At 40.0% G+C, this 25,707-nt stretch overlaps 1 long non-coding RNA gene and 2 pseudogenes across 2 annotated transcripts in view; 1 reads left to right on the forward strand and 2 right to left on the reverse strand.

Annotated features, from left to right (window-relative positions):
- LOC122679147 overlaps window positions 1–7,581 on the reverse strand; it is a 65,292-nt gene extending 57,711 nt beyond the window's left edge. Inside the window, exon 1 of the long non-coding RNA XR_006336333.1 lies at window positions 7,548–7,581. This is a non-coding gene — a long non-coding RNA (uncharacterized LOC122679147). The remainder of the gene's footprint in view (window positions 1–7,547) is intronic.
- Window positions 1–25,707, reverse strand: part of LOC122679146 — a 193,589-nt pseudogene that overhangs the window by 95,614 nt on the left and 72,268 nt on the right.
- On the forward strand, window positions 22,158–22,886 carry LOC122679145 (annotated as a pseudogene). The gene has a single exon (XR_006336332.1). The product of XR_006336332.1 is annotated as an SAP domain-containing ribonucleoprotein-like (transcript).

Consider the following 25,707-nt stretch of genomic DNA (forward strand, 5'->3'; position numbering starts at 1 on the left):
AAACAGTATGGAGGCTCCTAAAAAAACTAAAAAGAGTTGCCATATGATCTAGCAATCCCACTCCTGTGCATATATCCTGACAAAAACATAATCTGAAATGATCTATGACCCCTATGTTCACAGCAGTGCTGTTTACAATAGTTAAGACATGGAAACAACCTAAATCTCAATGAACTGATGAGTGGATAAAGAATACGTGGTGCACATACACAAGGGAATACCACTCAGCCATCAATAAGAACAAAATAATGCCATTTTCAGTTACATGGACGGACCTAGAGATCATTAAGTGAATGTAGAAAAAGAAAAATATCATATGCCATCACTTACATGGGAAATCTAAAATATGACACAAATGAACTTATCTACAAAATAGAAATGGATTCACAGATGTAAAGAACAGACTTTGGTTGCCAAGGAGTAGGAAGAAGGTTGGACTGGGAGTTTGGGATTAGCAGATGCCAACAATTATATACAGAATGGATAAACAACAAGGTCCTACTGTACAGCACAGGGAACTATATTCAGTATCCTACGATAAACCATAATGGAAAAGAATAAGAAAAAAGAATACACACACACACACACACACACACACAAAACTGAATCACTTTGCCATATACCAGAAACTATAACACAACATTATAAATCAACTATATTTCAATTTAAACAAAATAAGCAGACTTGGCGAAAATAAAAGCCAAGCAGCAAGGGTCCTCCAGAGGTGGATTCTGCTTTCTGCCCTACAATCCACACACTCTGAAACAAGAGGACATACAGGCCTGACTACCATTTTTCACGGAGTAACAAAAACTTGAAGAGGACCCAAATCCAGACTTCAATATACTATTCTTCCATATCACAATAATTAATTTAATAATTCACCGTGGCAATCCCAGAGTCAGACCAATTCCTAGAACTTTTAAAGCTCACTTTAAGTATCTTGGACTTGCTTATGCATCCGATAGTCCCCCCTCCCACCTTTAACGATTAACTGCTGAGGTCTTTAAAACTCCATAATTTTGGAACCCATGTTATTTTCTTCTCATCCTCACTTGCTTGTCTAGGATTCTTTCATTTGTCATAGACTTTTATTTTCTTGGTCCTTTCTTTATACCTAGAACCCTTAAGCAAAAAAGGTGGGTGGAAGCACATTTTACAAATTTATTCTCATGCATTTAGTGTTGAAGTCAATCTCTAATTGCAAAATTATTTTCCAGGAGGAACTAATTATCATAAGATTGATACTTAGTGCAAATTTAGTTTCTTTCCAGTCTGCCCTATTTGTGTAAGTTCCTTTTTTCACTGTTTCTAGTTTGCAGCTAAGGGGTTCCATATTTCCATTGGTCTGGGCTACTAGCAACAATGTTTATATAGTGATTTTTTTTAAATGTAAGTAAAATCATTGGCAACTTCAGAAGGACTTGGCATACATTTCTCAATGTCTACTACTGTGTCTAATGAATAGTCAGCATTTTCTAGTGCATAAGATAATCAATTATGCATTTGTTATATTACTAAGCAGTAATGATTTCAACAATATATATTCAGAAACCAAATTTGATTTACTCCTATTTATGTTTTCCAGGATCATCTCTGTTCTATTATATGAATCTCTACATTTTGTTTCAGTCAATATTCCCCAGAAAATAGAATTTAGATAAATGTGAAGGTGATTTTTCTTCTATACCTGTTTACTTCTCTAACAAAAATTTCCAGGAGAAAAGGAGGAAAGGGGAAATCTTATCAAATCAAATATTATATCACTTATATTTGATAGGAATAACTCATTATGCAATTTGGATCTCAACTTCATTCTTTACTTCCCATTATGTTCATGCTCTAATATACCTCTTGGACAATTTTTTTTTAATGTGAAATTAAGAAGAGACAAGACATATGTGGTTTTTCACAAGAGGAACAGAAAATCCATATGAATCCAGGACACTCATCAACAATATCCTCACCTGCTAAGGATTAGGTGAAGCTTGTGTATACAAACTACATCAATAAAATGTACTCTGTACTCTCAACTTTTTGAACTCTGCATTCCGCCTGGTCTTTCATTTTGTACCAACCAGGCAAAGGCACAGAGGTAGCAAGATGGAATTTCCTTCTATGATCTCTTTGATTCACTCAAACCAGAATCTATTAGCTCTTCTCTCCTGAATGGAAGAAGATGAATTTTGAAAAGATGGAGTTCATGAGTGCAGAAGATTTATACTTCTGATTAGACCCTGACAGTCGTTCCACTTGTTCCAGAAACTGAAGGGAAAGGTTTATGGGGGAAAAGTGGGGAGGGTGAGAAGGAGGGGATGAATAGCTATATCATTTACGTTTAGCCACAGAATATATTATACAGCACACTTGATTTTACCTCTCTCCTGCCCTTGACAGACATTGCTAATCAATCAGGTCACATTTCCCACTGACATGGGTATAGCCTCAGAGTCTTTCTTGGCATAGCTTTTTAAGCAGCTGTTACAAATCTATCGGGTTTAGCTTAGGAGACTGATTTACTGAGTGCATTATTTATTCATTTATTCAACATTCATTGAACATCTAAACTGTGCCAGGGATGTCAAAGGCATTCAAGAGCAAGACATGAAACTTACATTGTAATGAGATGAAAACTTTTTATTGCCTTTTTCAGCCCTACACATTTGCTAGGCATACAGTAGGTGCTCAATACATTTCCTTTGCCACATTGCTATGAATTGGCTTGCGAAGAGCATTCTGGCATCAGCTGACCCTGCTAAGAAGTGGAGTGTGGCTATGGTTCTCTCTGAAATAATAACATTTGTTCCACCTCAATTCACTTCCTGCTTAAGGTCTATCAAAAACAAACTCACCCTCAAAATGAGTTCTCCACTGGATATGTTTCAAGGGGCAGGAGTAGATATCCAAGAGAAGAATCATACTTGGAAATGCAACTCATCCCTTAAATCTGACCACTGCATGTCTTTTAGATCTGCTGATTAGTCTTGCTAGAACACAATATCAGACTCCATCCTCAAAGGAAATAAATTAAGCTGCACCCCATGAGAACAAATGGTTGACACTGTGCTCTTGCAAGCATCTTGTGTGCAGCTGTGAACAGCTGTGTTAGTGCCAGTTAAGCTGTGATAGCATCACAGGGGGCGGGGGGCAGCGATAAAGGGCAATTCATTCACAAAGCACTATTCAAAGGGTCTCACAGGTGTGTTCTAAGGATTGGTTTTCTGCTATCTTCTTTCTATCTAAAATTTATCCTGAATTTAGATGATTGAGTAATAAAATTCTCCCAGAATTATAGGTCTGCTCTCTCCAGGGATGGTGTTTTCAGAATACATGCTGTGACATTCATAAACAAATATGAAATAGGGAGAAGCATTCCCCACTTGACAAAAAAGAATTAGCTTCTGACTCTCTGGAGTGATTCTTTGACCACTGATTCATTCCCTTATGAATAAGCCTCAGTCTTCCCTGCCTCCGATAGAGGAAAGCACAGAATGTGCCAAAGAGACTGGTTCTTTCAGAGAACCGTTTTATTTATCACCCTTATTTGCAATTTTACTCCCCTAAAAGGAGCCGTCAGCTGCTCATCCATTGACTACAAATGGCCAGCTCTTTTGGTGAACAAGGACGGGGTCAGATGCTAACTGCTGGTGAAGGGGACAGAATGAGGAGAGAAAAGGGCATCGTGCAAAAAGGAGAATGAAATGGCATTTAGATGTTTGCTTTAAACAGACTTCAATTGAAGGGGAAATTGTGTACATGAGGTGCTCTCTTAAGAAATGAGTTAGGAAATAAAGGAGTCAAATTAAAATTGGATAGAAATCCTAGGGCAGTGTTTCCAAATGCTGGCCCAGTTCATGGGACACCTCTTTGGAATCAACTGCCTAGTAATCAATTGCCTAGTAAACTTAAAGCTGCAGGTCTCTAATCACAGAATCACTGGGAAGTATGTCTGGGGTTTTCTGACTGACTCCCCCAGATGAGCCTAGAGCATACGGTTAGATTTGAGAATCACTGTTAGATCCTAGGCTAAATAAACAAACACAAAGATTAACAAAGCTGATGAAATATTTAAGAGGGAAAAACAGTGTATAGAACCAGAAAAAAGAGATGGCAGGGCTGACCTATCTGAAGACAAACTAATATAGCATTTTGCAATAAATGCACGGTTATTAACTGAAGACTTACAATGTATCCAGTGCTACTCCAAATGCTTTCTGTTTCTCACTTTTTAAAAATCTTTGAATTGTAAGGAAGTCATAAGCAAGGAAGGATCCAGGAAGCAGACTGCACACGAGACACAGCATTTTTAAGGCACTCCGAGATCGCACAGCAGGTAGGTGGCTGAGCCAGGCTTCCAACTCAGGCAGCCTGGATCCAGAACATGTTTTTGTTGCTCAGTTGCTAAGTCCTTCCCTACACTTTGCGACACCTTGAACTTGAGTCCACCAGGCTCCGCTGTCCATGGGATTTCCCAGGCAAGTAGGTTGCCATTTCCTCCTCCAGGGGAATCTTCCCAACCCAGGAACTGAATCCAAGTCTCCTGCATTGGCAGGCATGTGCTAAACCTCAACCAGATACTGTTTTCCCTATGCAAATGCAGGCTCTGAGGAAACAATGTTTAATAAGGTAGTATCTCCCCTTAAGGAGTTCATAGAAATTCATGATGTCTTATAGCAAGTGCAGTGAGTAAAGTGCAGACAGAAACTTAAGAGATCCCTGCAGGACTTGAAACTCATTTTTATCCTTGAGATTTTTCATGGTTTGTATGATTAAGCAGAATATAATTTTCTGAATATAAAACTGCCATTAGATTGGACACTATGAACCAATATTTGACCACTTTTGATCTACAACAAGGGAAATTCCAAAAGATAGCACTGAAGAGAGGAGCAGAAATAGAAAAGCTCATTTCTTCAATTGTGTTTTGATAATTAATAGGTCATCTCTCTGTGAGAAAAAGTTGAGGTTCACCATTCACATAATGACCTAGTTATTTGTCATGTATTTACAGACCCCTGGTTAAAAATTAAGCACTAGCTCCTTAACCATATTTAAATATTACAAACAACAATATGAAGAGAGAGTATTGTTTCTTTCTATTTTGAAGATGAGAAAACTGAAGCCAAGAAGGTTTAGATTAACGTGCAAATAAGAGGTAAAGCCAGATTTCAGACCAAGGTTTGCAAAATTCCAAAATTTGTGGTCCCCTGCCACTCTGTAGCTGCAGGTCATAGGTGAGGATGTTCACTTTCACATGTTATAACTCATATTTATAGCTGGCACCCACCCACCTAACATTAGATGTGTTTACTGCCTCCAGATGACATGAAACACGGTAGATGTCATCATTAACACTCTGAGTACTTAAGCCATATTAATTCATTCAATCAGCTTACAAACGAGACATCTTTTATACTTTTGTTACCCAAAATATTTTATGAAAATGAGTCAATCTGCTAGTCTCTGAAAAAAAGTTTTTACCTGTTTCTTTGTTCATCAGAGAAAATTCTGACTGCTATTTTAAAAATGAAGTAAGTTCTTAATCCATCAAAGTAATCCAATACCACCCGATTCAAGATCAGAACAGATATTAAAAATGCCTCAAAGAAGAACTCACCAATTTAGAGTTACTGAAGGGACAGGCAATTCTGAATTAATAAAAATCTTAATTAAAGTATAAGTTATAAGAAAGTATATCTTATTACCTTTTGATATCTGATGGATGAATGAATCAAACTGGAGTGTGGAAAGTATAAGATTATAAAATATGAACTGGGCAAAGACAGAACCATGGGGAGATCTCATTGGACCTATTTTGATGACCAGATGAAGGCTATTGAATATAGTTTTACATATATTTATGGACTTCCCTGGTGGCTCAGTCAAGAGTCTGCCTGCAGTGCAGGAGACCCCGGTTCAATCCCTGGGTCAGGAAGATCATCTGGAGAAGGAAATGGCAACCCACTCCAGTATCCTTGCCTGGACAATTCCATGGACTAGAAGCCTGGCAGGCTATGGAGTCTCAAAGAGTCAGACAGGACTGAGCAACTTCACTTTCACTTTATGTATATTTATAGGTCAAGGTGCTGTTATACTTTGAGGGAAAAAGTAGTTTGTGGAAGCCAGTAAAGATTTCCTTTACCCTTACAATCTTTTTATACTGTATTCTATATATAGATGCATGTATAAATGCCCAATCAGTAAGTCATGTCTGACTCTGTGACCCCATGGACTAGAGCTCACCTGGGCTCCTCTGTCCTTGGGATTTCCCAAGCAAAAACACTGGAGTGGGTTGCATTTCCTTCTCCAGGGGATCTCCCTGACCCAGGGACTGAACCTCTATATCCTGCACTGCAGGCAGATTCTTTACTACTAAGCCACTTGGGAAACCTATATGTATATATGCATATACACTGTACTACATAGAGACATAAAAACCAATTTACTGATATCAACTTTCTTAAGCTATTATTTCAACACAGACAGGTATGAAGAGTTGGAAGACAATGATAATAAACCCATGACTGGAAATTTGCAATCCTCCATCTGAGGATGAGAGGCAAGAGGGAGAGAATATCGATACGTCTACAAAAAGAATATAGAGACTGCTTTCAATTATAGCAAGTAGTAATGGTCCTACGATACACATACATACTAAGGCAAAGCAATATATATATATAGTATTATATATAATCTGTGCCATATATATGAAATCTCACAAAGATAATAAGCTCCCCAGATTTCATCTAAATAAACACAAAATTTGAATTGTTAGGGATGGAATTCATAAAGTCTTTTTATAGTGTCAAGCTTAAAAAAAACAACTAAAAAGGGACAACTGAGTATGGTTTTTCTATTTGAAACAGCCACACTTTGTTCCATCACATTTATGACTCTTCTCATACCAATGTCACGGAAAACAAAATTCTTATTGGCATTCATTTTTGGTTTGGTCATTTAGACCTACCTCCAATATCTTTCAAGAAGAAAAAGTCATCTTCTGCTACAAAATAGGAAGACTAGCCAACAAACAATAATGAATAATCTTGAAGGGAACAAAGAAACACATGGGAAAATATGATGTATCTATTGCTCATAACACATTATTCCAAATCTTAAGGGGCTTTAAACAACAAACCTGTATTATCTCACATGCTTGTGGGTCAGGAACCTGGAAGCAGTTTATCTGGGTGGTTCTGGCCCAGGGTGTCTCATAAGGCCGCAGTCAAGGTATCAGCCTGGGGACACTACCTCCTGGATAGGACTAGGGAGACAAGACCTACCCCTAGGACAGGAAGGAAGTGGGGAGGTCGTGCAGAGACTGAAAACAAAGCCAATAATTGTAACAGTGCACTGTCATAAATGTTATGTGGACATGGTCTCTCTCAAAATAGCTTACTGGACAAATTTAAAGCCTTTTCTATGTTAACTTTTCTATGTTAACTAAACGCTTTTCCGTGGCTGTAATTTCTCCAGTTTATGGTGCAACAGAAAATCTAACATGGATTTCTCCTTCACAATTTTACCAAGAGAAGAGTCGTTCTTACCAGAGATCTTCAGGAACCGCAGCATACATTTTTCCTTTGCTTATTAAGTCAAGGACTTTCCTTATGAACGGTCCTTCTGCTCGGTGTCCTTTCAGCTGACAGAATGTGACTCAGTTAGCTTCAGAAGCAAAGGAAAGCGTCCTTCTCTGACAGACGAACGGAGAGACACCAGCTCACGCACTGGAGCACGTGCTCTTCAGGGCCGAAGGCTGTGGTGGGGGCTGCTTTATATACGCCAAAGCAAGGAGGGGGCGGGGTTCTCTCCGCACGTGCCTGCGTGCGTGCGCCTAATGGATTCCGAGGGCCGAGTGCAGCTTCTCGGCCTGCTGCCTCCATCTTGGATTGACGTGTCATGCGCGGTTCTTCCCGTGCAGCCCACCAGCCGTTTTGCTATAGGAACTTCCGTCTGATGTGCCCGGTGCGAGACCTCTGTTTACAGACTGCCTTGGCTGATGTCCGGGATCCTAGACATCAAGATGGTTTTCACCCTTCTCTGATGAGAATGACTTCTTGTATCCAAACAGCTTGTGCAAAAATAATGGCTTATGCTGAATATCTGCGTATTGTTAATTTCTTATGATGCCTCATTTACAAATTAAATTTTCTTACGGGTGTGCTTGTATAGGAAAAAATATTATATATATAGGACTTGGTATTATCCATGGTTTCAGGCATCCATTGGGGGCCTTGGCACTTATTTTCCACAGATAAGGGGACCACTGTATACCCAGAGGTGAGATTTCTTAATGCTATGGTGATTCTATCCTAAAAGTTGGTTTTGGTTTTTTTTTTTAAATTTTACTTATTTATGGCTGCGCTGGTTCTTTGTGAGGACTTTCTCTATTTGCTGCGAGGAAGGGACTACTTTTTGTTGTGCTTCAAGGACTTCTCATTGCAGTGGCTTCTGTTGCCATGGAGCTCGGGCTCTAGGGTGCGTGGGCTCAGAAGTTGCAGCTCCCGGGTTCCACAGCAAAGGCTCAATAGTTGTGGTGCACGGACTTAGTTGTCCCGAAGCATGAGGGGTCCTCACAGACCGGGAATCTAACCGGGGTCTCCTGCATTGGCAGGTGAATTCCTCACCACTGAGCCACCAGGGAACCCCTATTTTAAGATTTTTGAGGAATCTTCATCTGTTTTCTGTGGTGACTGCACCAGTATATTCCTACCAGTGATACGAAAAGTTTCTCTTTCTTCCACAGTCTTGTCAACCCTTGTTATCTTCTGTCATTTTGATAACAGCCATTCTAAGAGGTATCTCATTGTAGTTTTGATTTGCATTTCCTTGAAGATTAGTGATATTAAAAATCTTATAATGTACATACTGGCCATTTGTGTGTCTTCTTTCGAAAAATGTTAATTCAGCTCCTATCCTCATTTTTTAAATCGATTTTTTTTTTTTCTATGAGTTGTATGAGTTCCTTGGCTATTTTGGATATTTACTCCTTATCTGATACATGCTTTGGAAATACCTTCTCCTGTTCCATAGGTTGCCTCTGCAATTTATTGATGGTCCTTTGCAAAACTTGAATTTTCTTATCATTATTTGTGTCCATTATACTGGAGTTAAAGTGCTAAGCCTGGATGAATCTACCTGCTATCTTCTCTTTAAGTTTAATACTTTAAGAAATTCATAACTTTGGGGGAAATTTTTTTTTAAGCTATGGTGCTTAAATTCCCAACTCTTTAGTTGTCCTTATAGGCTGATATCATTTATCATTTATCATTTGTCTAGTCGCTGAGTCATGTCCCACTCTTTTGTGACCCCAGGCTCCTCTTTTGACAAAATTTGCCAAGGAAGAATACTGGAGTGGGTTGCCATTTCCTTCTCCAGGTATTGAAACTGCATCTCCTGCATTGGCAGGTGGATTCTTTACCACTGAGCCACCACAGAAGCCTGACTTTCTCATTACTGAGACTTGTTATAGCACTATCACTTCTTTATATTCTCCTATTTTTAAAATATATATATATATATATATTCATATTCAAAAAAACTAAATTAGCCTTATAGAAGAATAATCGGATAAGAAGCTTCACCACAAACGTAAAACCCATCCTTTCTCATGTCCATGTTCTCCCTCTGCTTTCCTAATTCAATGAAGATAGTACTCTTTTTTTCTATCAGTGTCCAACTTTAGAAAATCTGTTTGACACTCTACATATCACCTTCTCAAACGTGTTATCTGCTCCTCATCCTGCCTTGTCCATCACTCCTCACAGTAGGTGATATGTACCTACCTTTACCCACTAACACAGATGCTTCTCTCATTTGAAATTGCAATACTTCACTTTCTTTCTTCAAGACATTTAATAATGTCTGTAATAATTACATGTATTTGTTGGAACTTCTGTAATGCTGACAGTGTTCTAGTTCTTGCCCTAAGAGTTTACACAGTTTTTATCTTATTAAGCTCTATATTTACTATGTTTGAGTAGTTCTTTTTCACATGTTTCTATTAGACTTCAGAAAATCTTAATTTGATATATAGATTTCTATCATACTTAAATTCTAATTGCATTTGTTATGAAGAACTCATGTCTGTATTGCACAATTGCCCAATATGAACATTTCATTATTAGTTAAGTTTTGGAGTAAAAATTCAGCAAAAAATTTTCTTTGCCAAAAAAAAAAAAAAGGAAAATGAATCCAAGATGGAAGCCAGTCTTTTTATAATCTAGTTTTGGAAGGAACTGCCTCACTTCTGCCAGATTCTGTGTATTAGAAGTGAGTCAGCAAGTCTGACCCACACTCAAGGAAAAGGGGTTACTCAAAGGCACAAACACCAAGAGAACCATCTCAGAGTCTGCCTACCACAGTGCATTTCTTCTGTGCTGACATCTCCATTCTATAGACTATCTCTTAGAGGTTGTCATTTCTGCAAAGCATGCCCTGGGAACACTAGGAGGAAAAATAAAACAAGGACAAAGTATCTAAACCATGTTTTGGCTCTTGGTTTCTCCTCCTGTTGAATCTTTTCCCTAACCCACTTACAGAAAAAGATTCTGTTCACATGATTTGTTCACCCAGAGATTGGCTGAAGTATTGGATGAAGATTGGGTGAAGTAGAAATATTGGTCATTCCCCTTGTATGACTTGTGAGGAGACAGGGAGACACCCCCCACCCCTTCTTAGAAGAAGCTACTTGATCCTTGGGGTGTAAATGTACATTCTCAAAGGGGGCAATATCACTCCCAAGGCAGGAAAAACTGCCCTGAGGGGGCAAGAAGTTGTTAGTCTTTTGATTTGTAAAGCACAGATGTACATAGAGTACATAAATAGATACACAGTATATTTGTGGTATTAAAGTTTTATGGTGGAATGATTAGGGAGAAAATGCCTTCAAAAGCTGCTTTAGGAGAATGATAATGAGAAAAGATTGAGAAAAACCTGATGCAGTGCAGGCTAGTGAAAAGAGTTCTAAGACAAAGGTTTCAGGGAGGGAGGGTCTGGGATGCAGATTTAGCTGGGGGTGGAGAAAAGGAGATGAAATTTGGAATGTGGCAGACTGTAAATGAATTTTCCCATGTACATATTAGGCTTTGGTTTTACTCCTTGATCTGATTTTAACTAATTGCTAACTTCCAGGGATTCCTCACAGTTTATGATCCAGTGAGAGTTCTTTTCCGGTTTTGGAGCAAGGCTTTGTACAAATTCATTCTAAACATGTTTTCTAACATTTCTGGGAGACTTGGGTTTGGTGGGAAAGGTAGTGACAAGTGTTCAGTTTACCATCTAGACACGGAAACTCTTCATTATAGAGTGAGAAAAGATTGGCTCCACTTTCCCTTTTTTCCCTCCTTCCCCCCATTCCATCTATTGGATGGAGATAAAGTCTGTGAGTTGAAGTAAGGCAGGAAATGGACTAGAAAATAGGCAGGAGGGTGTGGAGTTGAGGAACTGAGTGCAATACAAGAAAACTGGTCTGATCAGTCACCATATGAGGATCTGGTGCTGATGATGCTCCTAATGTATCCAAATTTCTGTTTTCTCATTTGTAAAATGAAGGGTTTGTATAAAATAATACTTACGGTTGACTTCAGCTTCAACATATGTCCCCATGAGATACCATCTCCATTTTCACAGTAATTCCTGAAAGCACAGCTGTTTGAGTTGTGCATCTTTGGGTTATGGTTGTGATTCTCCTGCTGCCATTTGAATACTCAGGGAGATCAATCAAGGCCAAGCTGTTAACCTATAATTGTCACCTTCACGTGAACTCTATCACTGCAGTAAAGGCAAAGAAAGAGCCCAATTCTGTGGAGTCTTATTGGATTCGATATAGGAGCCAGGTTTCAAGTCCTGTGGGCCCTCCAGGACTTGAAAGATACTCACAACCTATCTAGGCAAAATCACAATTTTACTTATTACAATGAGCCACATGAAATCCCCATTTTTGTAGGTCAAAAATGGGTGAATATTGCAAATGTATATAGTTCAACTTAGAGTTAAACCAGCAGATCACTCCCTTTTAATGAAAAGCAAGCTTTTTTTATTAACTAAACTTATATCTATCTTATGATACATTAAATAATTGTCACTGATTTCTATCCCCATCTTCCTTTGTTTTGCCATTTTTCCTATGTCTTTTTGTCATCAGTTAAATCCAGTTATCACCTGAATTTGAAGGTGAAAACAAAAAGATAAGTGTCTACTTATACTGAGCTTGCTTGAAAAGCAAAAAATATAAAGTTATTTTTCTGGTTCTAAGGAGAAGTTGTCCCCTAATAGATGTGGCCAACCAGCGGGTGGAGAGGGAGGTGGGAGGGGGGATTGGGATGGGGAATACGTGTAAATCTATGGCTGATTCATATCAATGTATGACAAAACCCACTGAAATGTTGTGAAGTAATTAGCCTCCAACTAATAAAAAATTAAAAAAAAAAAAAGAATGTAAAGACTATGCAGAAAGAAGAAAACTCAAAAAATCTATCATTAAAATTCTCAGAGATATGGAAAAAATATTGCATCTAACCAATAAGAACAGGATGCTATAAAAAGAACCAAAACACACACACACACACACTTAAAACTTAACAGCATGGTAACAGGAATAAAGGAAGAGTTGGAGAATGAATTTGAAGAAATCTCCCAGAAAGTAGAGCAAAAAGACAAAGAAATGTAAAATTAAAGAAAAGATAAGAAATAGAGGGCCAGTCCAGGAGGCACAGCATCTGAATAACAGGAATCCCAGAAAGAAAGAACAGAAAAAAAAAAAAAAGAATGGAGAGAAAATAATTAACAAAATTATTCAAGGAAACTTCTCAGAACTGAAGGAAACCAGTATCTGGGTTTAAAGGACCCACCGAGCACTCAGATAGATGGAAGAAAACTGGTTATGCCTGGGCATATCGAGGTGAAATTTCAAAACATTGGGGAAATGAGTAGTTCTTACGGGGCATCACTGGGGACTCAGTGGTAAAGAACCTGCCTGCCAGATTCTGGGTTCGATCCCTGGTCCCGGAAGATTCCACATGCCGCAGCGCAACTAAGCCAGTGTGCCACAGCTCTTAGGCCTGTGCTCTAGAGCCCGAGAAACACAACTACCGTGTCCACGAACTGCAGCTACTGACGCCCACAAGCCCCAGAGCCCGTGCTCCACAAGAGAAGCCACTACAGTGAGAAACTCACACACAGAAAGGAGAGAAAGGGCTGCATAGCCATGAAGATCCGGCACAGCCTAAGGGGAGGAATATTATTTTAAACAGTAGTTCTTACAAATAGCCTAAGAAAAACCGCGAGAACACATCAAAACAATTAAGAAACCAAATGGCTTGTAACTTCTCAACAGCAATGCTGGAAGTGAGAATATAGTGGAGCAACACTTTCATGTCACTGACAAACATTACTTCCAATCAAGAATCCTCAGTCCCTCAATCTAAGAGTGAGGATAGAATAATGATATCTCAAAAAAGTCATCTCCCATGCGGCTTTATCTCAAAAAATACTGGAGGCTGTGTTCCACCAAAACAAGAAAGTAATCTAAAATGAGGAAAATGTGAGGTTCAGGAAGCAGGAGGTCCAGCGCAGAGAAGCAGCAAATGGAATCATGAAAACAGTGAAGAATGATCCTAGAATCAGGAGTGTGAGACAGAGAGGACTAATCCAATTTCATCAATGTGACTAATGAGATACACAGGCTGAGTGCTATCACCACCAACCCCATTCCCTCCCTTGCCTTTTTTTAACCACCTTTTCAACCTGAATATAAAATGCTCAGGTGAGCCTGACCCAGACTCTGTGCTTTGGCTCATTCTAACCACATGTGAATGAAGCTCCTACTCAATTCCCCACCTATGCCCAATCCCACCTTGAAGCCTTTACCCACTGAAGACTTTCTTCTCACCCTGATTGCTACTTCCCTCTATGCTGGAGAGCTGTGGTGGCCAGAACCACAGAATTCAGAAACAGAAGAACAGAGATGTTCTTGTTAGCGTTTTTCTGCCAGGCATCTGACTCACACAACAGCCCTGCCAGGTTTTCTGATTATGGTAAACCTTTTGTTTCCCAGAACTCACTCATGACCTTGAGCACTAACTTCCCCAGAAGAAGCTCTGTAACCCTCCAGGAAAAATGAAGCCCAGCTATGATCCAGAGACTCAGTTTGGTCTCTCTAGTTATGGAGGCCACAGTGGCAACACTGCCCTTCCCTTACACACCCAGATGCAGAAAAGTAACTCAGCTTTTCAAACCAAACGTCTCCTGGGGGAGAGGGAAAAGGGAGACACGGGGAACGACTCCACTGGGAGCTTCTGGACACTGATAATGTTGTTTGCTTAACCTGGAAGTTGATTACTTAAGTGTTCATTTTACTATTACTCTTTAAAACATAATACACATTATATACATTCTTCCCCATATAGTATATGTCCCACAAGTTAAAAAAAAAAAAAACTAAGACATTAAGAAAAACTGGTTAATAAACCCCATTTTAACAAAGTTAGTGCTTTACTAAAATGACTAAAAAGTTACAACGACTGAAAACTATAGCACTTTCACAGTAAAGGCACAATGCTGCCCGTGGCAGAGAATTACTGAGTGACAACCTATGAAAAAACAAACTGTAAGAGAGCAGGCAGCCTCGACACGGCATCTACACAAGCTGAGGCCGTGTGTGACTATTACCTGTTGACTGAATCAAGGCTATGATAAATCTGAAAAGACGTCCATCTTGAACAACTTACCGCTGCACTGGCACAATTTCAGCAATTCAGAAAACCAGGTTTTCCAAAACAAATTGTAGAGGCATCATCATAACCAGGAACTGTAGAAATTGAACACTTGACTAAAATTTACTTGTTTTATGGTGTGACATGCAACATCAGACTTTAAAAAACAAAATATAAAACCCCTACATTTTAATTAAACTTTGGATTTCCACCTATTCTTAATTAACCAATAAGAGCTGGCTCAGATCAATGGTATCCATTCCCATTGATCTTTACCTGCCCTTACGGCCACAAAAAGCCTGATCTGCCCTGTAAGCAGGATAGGAAATGCCTTTCAGAGGATCCCAAAAGAGACCTGGGCTGGAGATAAACACATGGAAGCCACTTAGCATACAAACAAGCCGTAGCTGAAGTCCTGGCTGTGATCAGATTATCCATGGAGAGTGTGAGGGAAACAAAAGATAACGCTCACAGGAGAAATTCCAATATTTATAGGCAGATAGATAAACAGGTGAAAGGCTGAGGCACTGTGTCAGTGATCCTGGGAGGAAAGGTGAGAGGAGGGCTCTAGACGCCCACAGAGGAAACGGGTTCAAGAACGGGAAAGTGCTGGCTGTTAAGAGCAGCGGGTAATTAGCATCAGCAATCAGGAGGGAAGGCAGTCTTTCTACTACGTGCTACGCAGCAGGTTAATCTCACTCAATTCTCCCAACAATGCGATGAAATGGCTACCGCTGTCACCCCATTTTACAGACTCGAGACTCAGAGAGGTTAAGTATGAGCTCAAATTGAGAAAGCTGGTAAATAAATCCACCTACACTTGCAGCTCTTGCAAGATCTAAAAAGAGACATAAACTCAAACTATGAGCACATACTCATATATAGTCTGTAGAGTATAAACCATTCTTCATAAAACCTGACATCTTCCAAGGTAGGCCATGAGTTTTTTTCACCCCTAAAGCTCACACAGACAAGAAACGAGGCCTTAATTTCTTACATAACAGTCCAAAGCAAGTTTCAAGAATAATGGCTTAAAACTTCAAATTAACATGTAGGCCAATTTAGCCTTGGGGTTTTAAATGACCAACTTTCAGAGAGCTGGTTTCTTTAAATCACTTATGATCAATATAAACCAGATGGCTGGACTGTCAAACTGTATAGAGCTGTCTGCGTGATAAGGTCACTGCATCTGTCGCTGGGAGACTTTGGGGAAAGGGTCACACGCAGAACTCCCTAACCTCACAGCCCGTGTAGCTGAGAAGAGTCCACCAGGGATTAAAACGTGCAGGGAGGGGACTAGATGGGGTTACAGCGTTTGACAGCGTTCGCCTGTCAGATTATTGCTGGCGTTTTTATTTGGGGAGTACAGAAAGGAAACAAAATCAAAAGCTCTCCACAGCCTAAATAGCATCTAAGGGGTTTATCAAGGTATGTGATTTTATTCCTTCAACTTTAAACCACTTTTTACTCCATCTTATACAAACAATACAATCTTAACAGGCGCCATACTGTGTCTGATATCAGGAAGGATATTACCACAATTAAATGTTATTTCTGTGAGGATACGTGTGTTACAGGTTGAGACAAGATCATATATAGTATTATATTGCAATTTGCAAAATCATCTCACTCCTGCTGCTTCAGAAACTCACTCTGGAATAGCAATGACTGGAAAGCTACAGCAGTCTCATAATACCGGTGCGATGATGCCTGCGGCAGAGAGCTACGAAAAGAGTGATAAACATCATCTATCAAAAAATAAAAAATAAAATGTAAAAAAGAGTAGGTAGCTTGACATTCCCCACAGATACTATATTTATTCACACAGATCTGCAGCTCCAGTCCCCCTATGTACATTTCTATTTCACAATTTCCGCCCGAGGGATGCCTGTCTTCAGGGCAAAACAATCTAAAAAATAAGAGAGTAACCACTGGGCTCACGTGGAGTTAACATGCTTATAGGAACATTTTTCAGGATCTCTCTTTTAAGTCATAGACTAAAATAAAGCCTTGGGAATAGGTACTGTCTTGTCTGTCAATAAACATTCTTAATCTAGAGTGATTTCAACTCTCGTGTATTTGTTGCAGACTTTTTCACTGGGAAAAATGGCATGACCAGCAACAGTAATTATTTAATTACTCTACGCCAGAAACATAAAGGGACAGAAATGCGAACATGGAGACACACTGTATGGCTGCTTCACAACCACAATTAAGTCAGGTGACCTCAGAAGAGGAGTCTGGTCACGCACTACTGACCTAACTGCGGGAGGTAAAAAAGATTTTATCTTCCAGCCTGTAGAAGAAATTAGCCAGATTTAGCTTGAATTTGTATGCCTTCACTACAGTAAATAAACTAACCAACAGTCCATTCTTTACGCCTTCAGAATGTACCAATGAAGCCGAACTGAAAGGCTAAACATTTAGAGCACAGGCATTCTTCCATAAAACAGAGAAATCCAACATGTAAAAATTCATTGATCTGAAACTTATTGAGCATAAACCAGTGCATTATACCTGACCTGAATCCTCACCATTTTAAATTTTCACCCTCACTAAGCAACTTGTTCCAAACAACTCACCTGTTAATACAAAGCAGTATTATTTTCTCTATGCATTATAATTAGGAAGCAAAACAAGATAAGGTAGGTAAGACAACTTTTCCTCTTATATTTATAATGCTGAAGACATGTTAAAAATAGGGCTTGATACCCTGACAAGTTACAGGAACTTTAAAAAAGTGTATATGTATATGTCTCTATGCTTGCAAAAAGAACAGTTTAATTCAGAATCCCATAAACAGACTGTAGGAATTACAAACACAGCTGCAACCAAGATAATAGAAATGACCACAGCTAAAGTGTATAGCACATGACTCCATACTAGGCGTTACCCTTCAAGTTTCAGATATGCTGACTTGGTTACTCCTGCAGCAACCCTATGAGACAATTACTGAATCACCCCCACTTTAGGGATGAAGAAGCAGGGCTGACAGGGAGGTTACAGCCACACAGCTCCTTACGCTGTGCCAGGGCAGGGATTGAAGACCAAGCCATGTGCCTCCAGAGTTCAAGCTCTTAACCACTTTGTTATACTGTCTCTATGCCTTGGAAAATGTTTATCAATAACTTTACAGTTAAGATCTTATTTGATCTTCACAGTAACAGTCCCCTGTGAAAATATGATCTATATGTCCTAACTGTGTAGAAAACTTTCCTGGAATAGAAGAATAGAAATTTTGAGCTTACTACATCTACACTAGAATAAGCTGTTAACTCGAGAGACAGTGGCCTCTCCTTCCCTGGGCTTCGGTACTCGAAGAGCAGCCAGGCAATGAGAGCAGAGCCTGCAAATTCACCGATGTGGGGGGACACAGCCCACTGCGGAGACCAAGGTGCGGCGGGTGGGGAGAAGGCAGAGAGCTGAGGCCGCGGAGGGGCGCAGAACCCGGACGACCGGGGAGTCAGCGGAGGTCCCTGTGGGAAGCATGACACCGTCGCTACCCTTTTTAAGGGAATAGTTAAGTCAGTGCTGTAGAAAGCCTCAATAAACCAAGGGAGAGCATGTAGAACTGTTACATATTCCAGCTGTTGGCCTGAACTAAGGGCACAGAGAAGATGGTTCTGAGGAAAACATAATGTTGTGATCAACAGGCTGCAGAGAGAAAGGCGTCAGGCACTGAGATTTCTTTAAAGCTCCAGGCTTGAGAGGCAGACGGTGGTATCCCCTTTAACCAAGTCCGGGAGTGACTCTGAGTAGTAGCACTTTAGAGAGACGAAGAGAAGCCTTTTCTTGATGCCTTTATTACAGATTTTAAATCTGGGGAAGTCCTTTTTCCCATCCAAAGAGTTCATAAATAGAGATAGCAGAGCAAGTTCTTTATTTTAAAACAGCCTTTCTGAACAGGTAAAAGATGGCATTTGCAGGCCTCAGTCCAACTTCTAACAGGCAGGGCACGGTACCAAGGCTAGGAAGCCTGCCTCCTCGTCCAGAACTGATGGGTTAATTCCTACACTTAATAAGGAAGAATAAAATTTATGCAGTTCAACAAGAAAAAAAAAAAACTATCCCCTAAAGACACTCCTGGACCAGTCCCCAAGCTCTGCACCTGAGGGGACACTGAGCTTTACTGGCCCACCGGCCCAAGGTATTGTCTCCATATGTACCACTATTATTCTCTACCTCTTTCTGCACAAATGTGTTCAAGTGACATTAGGTCTCAAGTTTTCACAAGACAGAAGGACATTGCTAAACAGTACCGTTTAACAAACAATGGTTGGAACTCAAGCAAGAGGTTGGGTTGCAGACGGATAAAGACACACATGAAACCGAGGCCCAAGAAGCGGGCACCCTGTGAGAGGGGAGATCCCCACATCACCGCCTGTGCATGATTGTGAAGAGAAGAGAAAGCCACTCAGTCGTGTCTGACTCTTTGTGACCCCAGGGACTATACAGTCCCTGGAATTCTCCAGGCCAGAGTATTGGAGTGGGTAGCCTTTTCCCTTCTCCAGGGGATCTTCCCAATCCAGGGATTGAACCCAGGTCTCCCGCACTGCAGCCAGATCCTTTACCAGCTGAGTCATAAGGGAAGCCCAAGAAAACTGCAGTGGGTAGCCGATCCCTTTTGCAGCATATCTTTCTGACCCAGGAATCGAACTGGGGTCTCCTGCATTGCAGGCGGATTCTTAACCAACTGAGCTATGAGGAAAGCCCATAATAAGTGCATGACAAATACTTCCCAAATAAAGTATATGGATTGATCTCTGAATTATGCAGCAAAATAGTGAATGAGGTAGTCCAAACAGGTGAACTTTACATACATTTGCTCTTATCTTTTTAAATATTAGGTTATATTCTTAATAGTTTTGGTGGTTTTCCCAATACATTTTGTCTTCTTTAACAAAGTATATAAAACATAACACTTTTTCATAAACTTATAATTTCCAACACTAATTTTCTCACTACAGCATAATGTTATGATCTCCTTAGAAGTTACTATTGGCTCAGAGATATTTAGCACACCCCTAAATATCCCCAGTGTTCTTGCCTGGAAAACCCCATGGATGGAGGAGCCTGGTGGGCTGCGGTCCATACGGTTGCTAAGAGTCGGACATGACTGAGTGACTTCACTTTCACTTTTCACTTTCATGTATTGGAGAAGGAAATGGCAACCCACTCCAGTGTTCTTGCCTGGAGAATCCCAGGGACGGGGGAGCCTTCCAGGCTTGGAGGGCTACAGTCCATGGGGTCGCAAAGAGTCAGACATAACTTTTTTTTTTTTTTTCTCACTGTTCTTCATAGCAGCTGTACCAATTTATATTCCCACCAATAGGGCAGGAAGGTTCCCTTTCCTCCACACCATCTCCAGCACTTATGGTTTGTAGACTTTTTGATGATAGCCATTCTGACCAGTGTGAGGTGATACAAAGAAAATCTTTTCCAAGGTTATACCTGTTCTCTGGAGACAGCTCACAATTCAAAGACAGATCAATATGTGTATGTATATGTGAAGGGGAGGGTAGTGAGAGGTGTATAAAGTCATGGTTCCCTGAGATCAGGTGACCTGAGGAGCCATTCTAGTTGGGAGTTACTGAAACCTTCCTTGTCACTACAGTGCATTCCAGCATCTCCTTGGGCCCAGTTCAACTTCCTGTAATCTCCCACGGGGTTTACTCTCAAGAGCCCTGCATGCAAATCTCTAAGCCAATTTCCCAGGGAAGCCAACCTAAGAGGGTGAAGACTATTCCTTCCTAATGTCTCTCTCATTGATTTTATTTTTAACTTTTTATTATGGAAACATCAAATATATACAAAAGTCAAGAAAAGAATACAACTCATCAAATTTATAAACATCTTGCCATTCTAGTTTCATCTAATCTTTGTTAAAACTATATTCTTTTAAAGTAAATAATTTCACCCATAAATACTTCACTATGTATTTAACATATAAAGGTTTTTTTTTTTTTTTGAGGCAATAATCATGCCATTATTATAAGATATAAATTAATTGTAATTCCTTAAAGCCACCTAAAACCCAATATGTATCCAATATTCCTTAGTTGTTTCCATTTTTTTAGAGTACACATTGATTTGCAATTTTTTTTATCAAGAGGCTCTTTAGTTCCTCTTCACTTTCTGCCATCAGAGTGGGATATCATCTGCATATCTGAAGTGGCTATTTCTCCAAGCAATCTTGATTCCAGCTTGTGACTCATCCAGCCCAGCATGATGTACTCTGCATATAAATTAAATAAGCACGGTGACAATATACAGCCTTGTTGTACTCTTTTTCCAATTTTGAACCAGACAGTTGTTTCGTGTTTGGTTTTAACTGCTGTTTCTTGACCCACATACAGGTTCCTCAGGAGACAGGTAAGGTGGTCTAGTACTACCAGGTCTTCAAGAACTTTCCACAGTTTGTTGTGACTCACACAGTCAAAAGCTTTAGCTTAGTCAACGAAGCAGCAGAATTTTTTCTGGAACTTCCTTGCTTTTTCTATCACCCAACAAATGTTGGCAATTTGATCTCTGTTCCTCTGTCTTTTCTAAATCCAGTTTACACATCTCAAAGTTCTCTGTTCACATACTGCTGAAGGTTAGCTTGAAGGATTTTTGGCATAACTTTGTGCGCATGTGAAATGAGCACAACTGTATGAAGTTTGAACATTCTTTGGCATTGACCTTCTTTGGGACTGGAATGAAAACTGAACCTTTTCCAGTCCTGTGACCACTACTGAGTTTTCCAAATTTGCTGGCATATTCAGTGCAGCACTTTAACAGCATCATCTTTTAGTATTTGAAATAGCATTTACATACAAGTGTACACAGTATGTTCAGCAAGACAGGTCATATCTTATATGAGGCTATAAAGCAAATCTCACTGCGTTTAAAAGGATTGAAATCATACTAAAATTTCTAATAACAACACAATTAAATTATAAAGTAGTAACGACAAGAAATCTAGGAAAATTCGAAGTACTTGAAAATTAAACAACACCCTTCCCAATAATCCCTGGTTAAAGGAGCCTTTAGAAAACGTGTCTAACTTAACAATAATGCAAACACAAAGTACAGTTGATGGAATGGACCTGAAACAGTGCTTCGAGGATAACTTACAGCTTTAAATACTTGTATCAGAAACAAAAAGAGGTCAAAATCAATGACTGGGAGAGGGTCTTAGCTACATACACACTGCTGGCTGGGCGTGAGGCCTTGTGCACTTACACTGGAGAAAGAAGGTCCACCCAAAAGTGAAAACTGGGGCAGACTTATGAACTGCTTGAAAGTGGGATGCTGAACATTCCCAAACCTTGTCGGCAAAAGTGGAAAGCCTTAACGGCTCAAGGTGCTCAAGCACACCTGACTGATCACTGGCTGGACTGCTAAGCTATTGGAAGCCAGGCTCAAAAATATTTTAGAAGACGGCAGGGCGGGGGGGAAGCACATAACTTTCTACTTCAAGAAACTGGTAAGGGGTAACAAGATGGCGACTGAGACGGTGGAGCTTCATAAGCTGAAGCTTGCTGAACTAAAGCAGGAGTGTCTTGCTCGTGGTTTGGAGACCAAGGGAATAAAACAAGATCTCATCAACAGGCTCCAGGCATATCTTGAAGAGCATGCTGAAGAGGAGGCAAATGAAGAAGAGGTACTGGGAGATGAAACAGAGGAAGAAGAACCAAAGACCTTAGAACTGCCTGTCAAAGAGGAAGAACCTCCTGAAAAAACGGTTGATGTGGCAGCAGAGAAAAAAGTGGTAAAAATTACATCTGAAATACCACAGACTGAGAGGATGCAGAGGAGAGCTGAATGATTCAATGTACCTGTGAGTTTGGAGAGTAAGAAAGCTGCCCGGGCAACTAGATTTGGGATTTCTCCAGTTCCATCAAAAGGTCTGTCGTGTGACACCAGGCCTATGGTTAACCTGGATAAGCTAAAAGAAAGAGCTCAAAGGTTTGGTTTGAGTGTCTCTTCAATCTCCAGAAAGTCAGAGGATGACGAAAAGCTGAAAAAGAGGAAGGAACAATTTGGGATTGTCACAAGTTCAGCTGGAACAGGAACCACAGAGGATACAGAGGCAAAGCAGAGGCAAAGAGCAGAGCGCTGTGGAATTGCTTGATGAAAAGCTTTTAATGCTTTCTGTTCTCCGGTGTTTTCCACCTCTTTGACTCTTCCTGGTCACCTACATACCTAAATGCACAGTTATGTGCCTAGGTCCTGCCTTGCAATGAGGGTGCATGTACCCCAGGTACATCTGTGAACTCCAGCAGCAGTTTGACTTATTGCAGTTCCAACTTTAAGGTTTTTGTTGTTGTGTTGTTGTTTTTTAATTATTATTTTGCTTGTTAATAAAAAAAAGAATAGAAAAAAGAAAAAAAAAAGAAACTGGTAAAGAAGAGCAAAGTAAATCCAAAGCAACTTAAAAAAGAAAGAAAACAGCAAAGCAGAATCCAAAAAAATAGACATCAGCAAACAAGACAGAAAAATGAAGTCAGCCAAAAGCTGGTTCTTTGAAAAAAGCAACAAAGTCAGGAACCTAGAGTGACTGAGGAAAAACGAGAACACAAATCAATCCCACAAATGAGTACCTCTTCAGATTCGGTAAACTTTAAAAGGCTAACAAAAAGCACAGGTGAAGTTTAAAGTTATAAGCAAGACTCTTTGGAAATCCAGTACTGAATAATCACCTCAAAAACCACATCACAACTCTGATGTTTATCTGTTCAGCACAATCACAAGCTGGGCTTTTAAAAGGATGATTTAACATAAACACACCCATACTAGGGACTGAAGTGAAGCTGTAAAGCCAGGTATCTACCCATCCCCGTAAACTCATCATGAACAAGCTCCTAAGGCAGCATATCAGGAATTTCTGTAACTCCCTGAATGGGGGCTAGCTTTACAGAATAACCACTAGGTTTTTTTTACCTCTTCTACAGTGCCTTCATCAATTTTTGCTTTTTAAAATTTCTCTGTAGTATTCATGGTGTGTTCCAAACTGTGACTTTCAAAACAAATGAAAAGCTAATTTTCCTCAAGCTATTTCTATAAGAATTACAGGCAGAGAGATAATGCCTTATAATGTATTTAAGGGGTTTCCCTGGTAGCTCACACTGTAAAGAATCTGCCTGCACTGCAGGAGACCTGGGTTCGATCCCTGGGTCAGGAAGATCCCCTTGGAGAAGGGAATGGCTACTCACTCCAGTATTCTTGCCTGGAGAATTCCATGGACAGAGGAGCCTAAGGACACATAAGACAATGTCTAAATATTGAGAGTAAGACTAGGAAGTGCCAGTACATTTGAAATATTGTTGAGCTCTTTCCCCCATTTAATAAGACTGCATTGCTGCTGCTGCTAAGTCACTTCAATCGTGTCCAACTCTGTGCAACCCCAAAGACAGCAGCCCACCAGGCTCCCCCGTCCCTGGGATTCTCCAGGCAAGAACAATGGAGTGGGTTGCCATTGCCTTCTCCGAAGACTGCATTAGGTATATAAAAATCCTAAATATGTCTGAGTTATTCAGATGTGACCATTACAGGTGATTTCTTATTCAATGACTCTGAGAAAAATTCTCAAACAATGAGGCTCAGTGATCTCCTCCATGGCATCAAGTCCCACACTGGCCACAGGCTGTCTTCCCAGACAGAGGGGAAGAATGTGAAAAAACAAAGAAACAAAAAGCAACAGGAATCAAACTAAATGGCACTCAGGAGAAGAGTTTTAATCATTTTGATAGACCTGAGAAAGAGCTGTCATAGTCATGAAAATGCTTTGAAGAAATCTTGATTAGACTCAGCACGATGAAGAAATTAAAAAAAAAAAAAAAAGACAGGTGTCAGTTAAAAAGCAACTCCTTAAATGTAAATCAAAAATAGTTTGTAACTGAGCCAAAGAAGCCATTACAAGCTGCAATATAAACAGGCATTTAATGATTTTTCCAATGTTATGTTATTGATCTAAGAGGCCCTGTGTTTCCGCTGAAATGAATAAGTAATTTGTTTAAGATAACATTAACAGGATTTGCAGCATATTAAATATCTTCGGTCTCGCTCATCGGTAAAATCACCATGATAAAAAACAAATTCTACAGTGTCTTTCAGTGAAACATTTGCATCATTTCAGAAATCACAGCACAAGGCCTGAGACACGAGATACACCCAGCAAGTGCAAAAAGGCATTTCTAAGTCATGACACCTTGAATGGCATTTATTCAGCTTCTAACATATTCATACACTTCTAACATTATTCATACACTTCTAACATCAGACACTACAACTTGAAGCCCTGAAAACACAATGGCAAACAAGAGATGAGGTCTCTGCTCTCGGAGTTTCCAGTCCATCTGGGAAGACAACCAGGGAAGCAAGGTATGCTAAGAAAGGGTACCAGGCTCCATACAGAGAACGGGGCCCAAACCGCTGTAAAGGAAGCCTAAGAAGATCCTGGAGACACGGATGCTGAGGCTGAGGCGAGGATGGAAGTAGGACAGAGCCAGGCTTCTGGGGGGAGAGGATGGTTTAGTAAAAGACGGCTCCTGGCTAAGAAAACTGCAGTCATAGGCACAGTACATGCAAATGGCCAGGTATTTACGTTAAGAGTTGTCTTTTCTGTCAGAAGAGAGACTACTGTGGAATATTACACTTGCTTAGTAAAGCTGCATGTATCAAAAGACAAGTCACAGGACTTTCCTGGTGGTCCAGTGGTTAAGAATCCGCCTTCCAAAGGAGGAAAGCAGGTGTGATCCCTGGTTGGGCATCTAAGCCCACGTGCCGCAACTACTAAGCCCTCCGGCTCTAAAGCCCATGCTCCGCAACAAGAGAAGCCACTGCAAGGAGTGAGCACACTGCAACTAGAGAGTAGTCCCAGTGCGCCAAAACTAGAGAAAGCCCACATGCCGCAACAAAGATCCCCAAAATAAAAATAATAATAAAATAAATAAAAAATAAAGAAGAGAAGGAATTAAAAAAAAAAAAAAAGCAGCCACCTAACTTCTTA

This window comes from Cervus elaphus, chromosome 21 (assembly GCF_910594005.1).
Source record: "Cervus elaphus chromosome 21, mCerEla1.1, whole genome shotgun sequence".
NCBI lineage: Eukaryota > Metazoa > Chordata > Mammalia > Artiodactyla > Cervidae > Cervus > Cervus elaphus.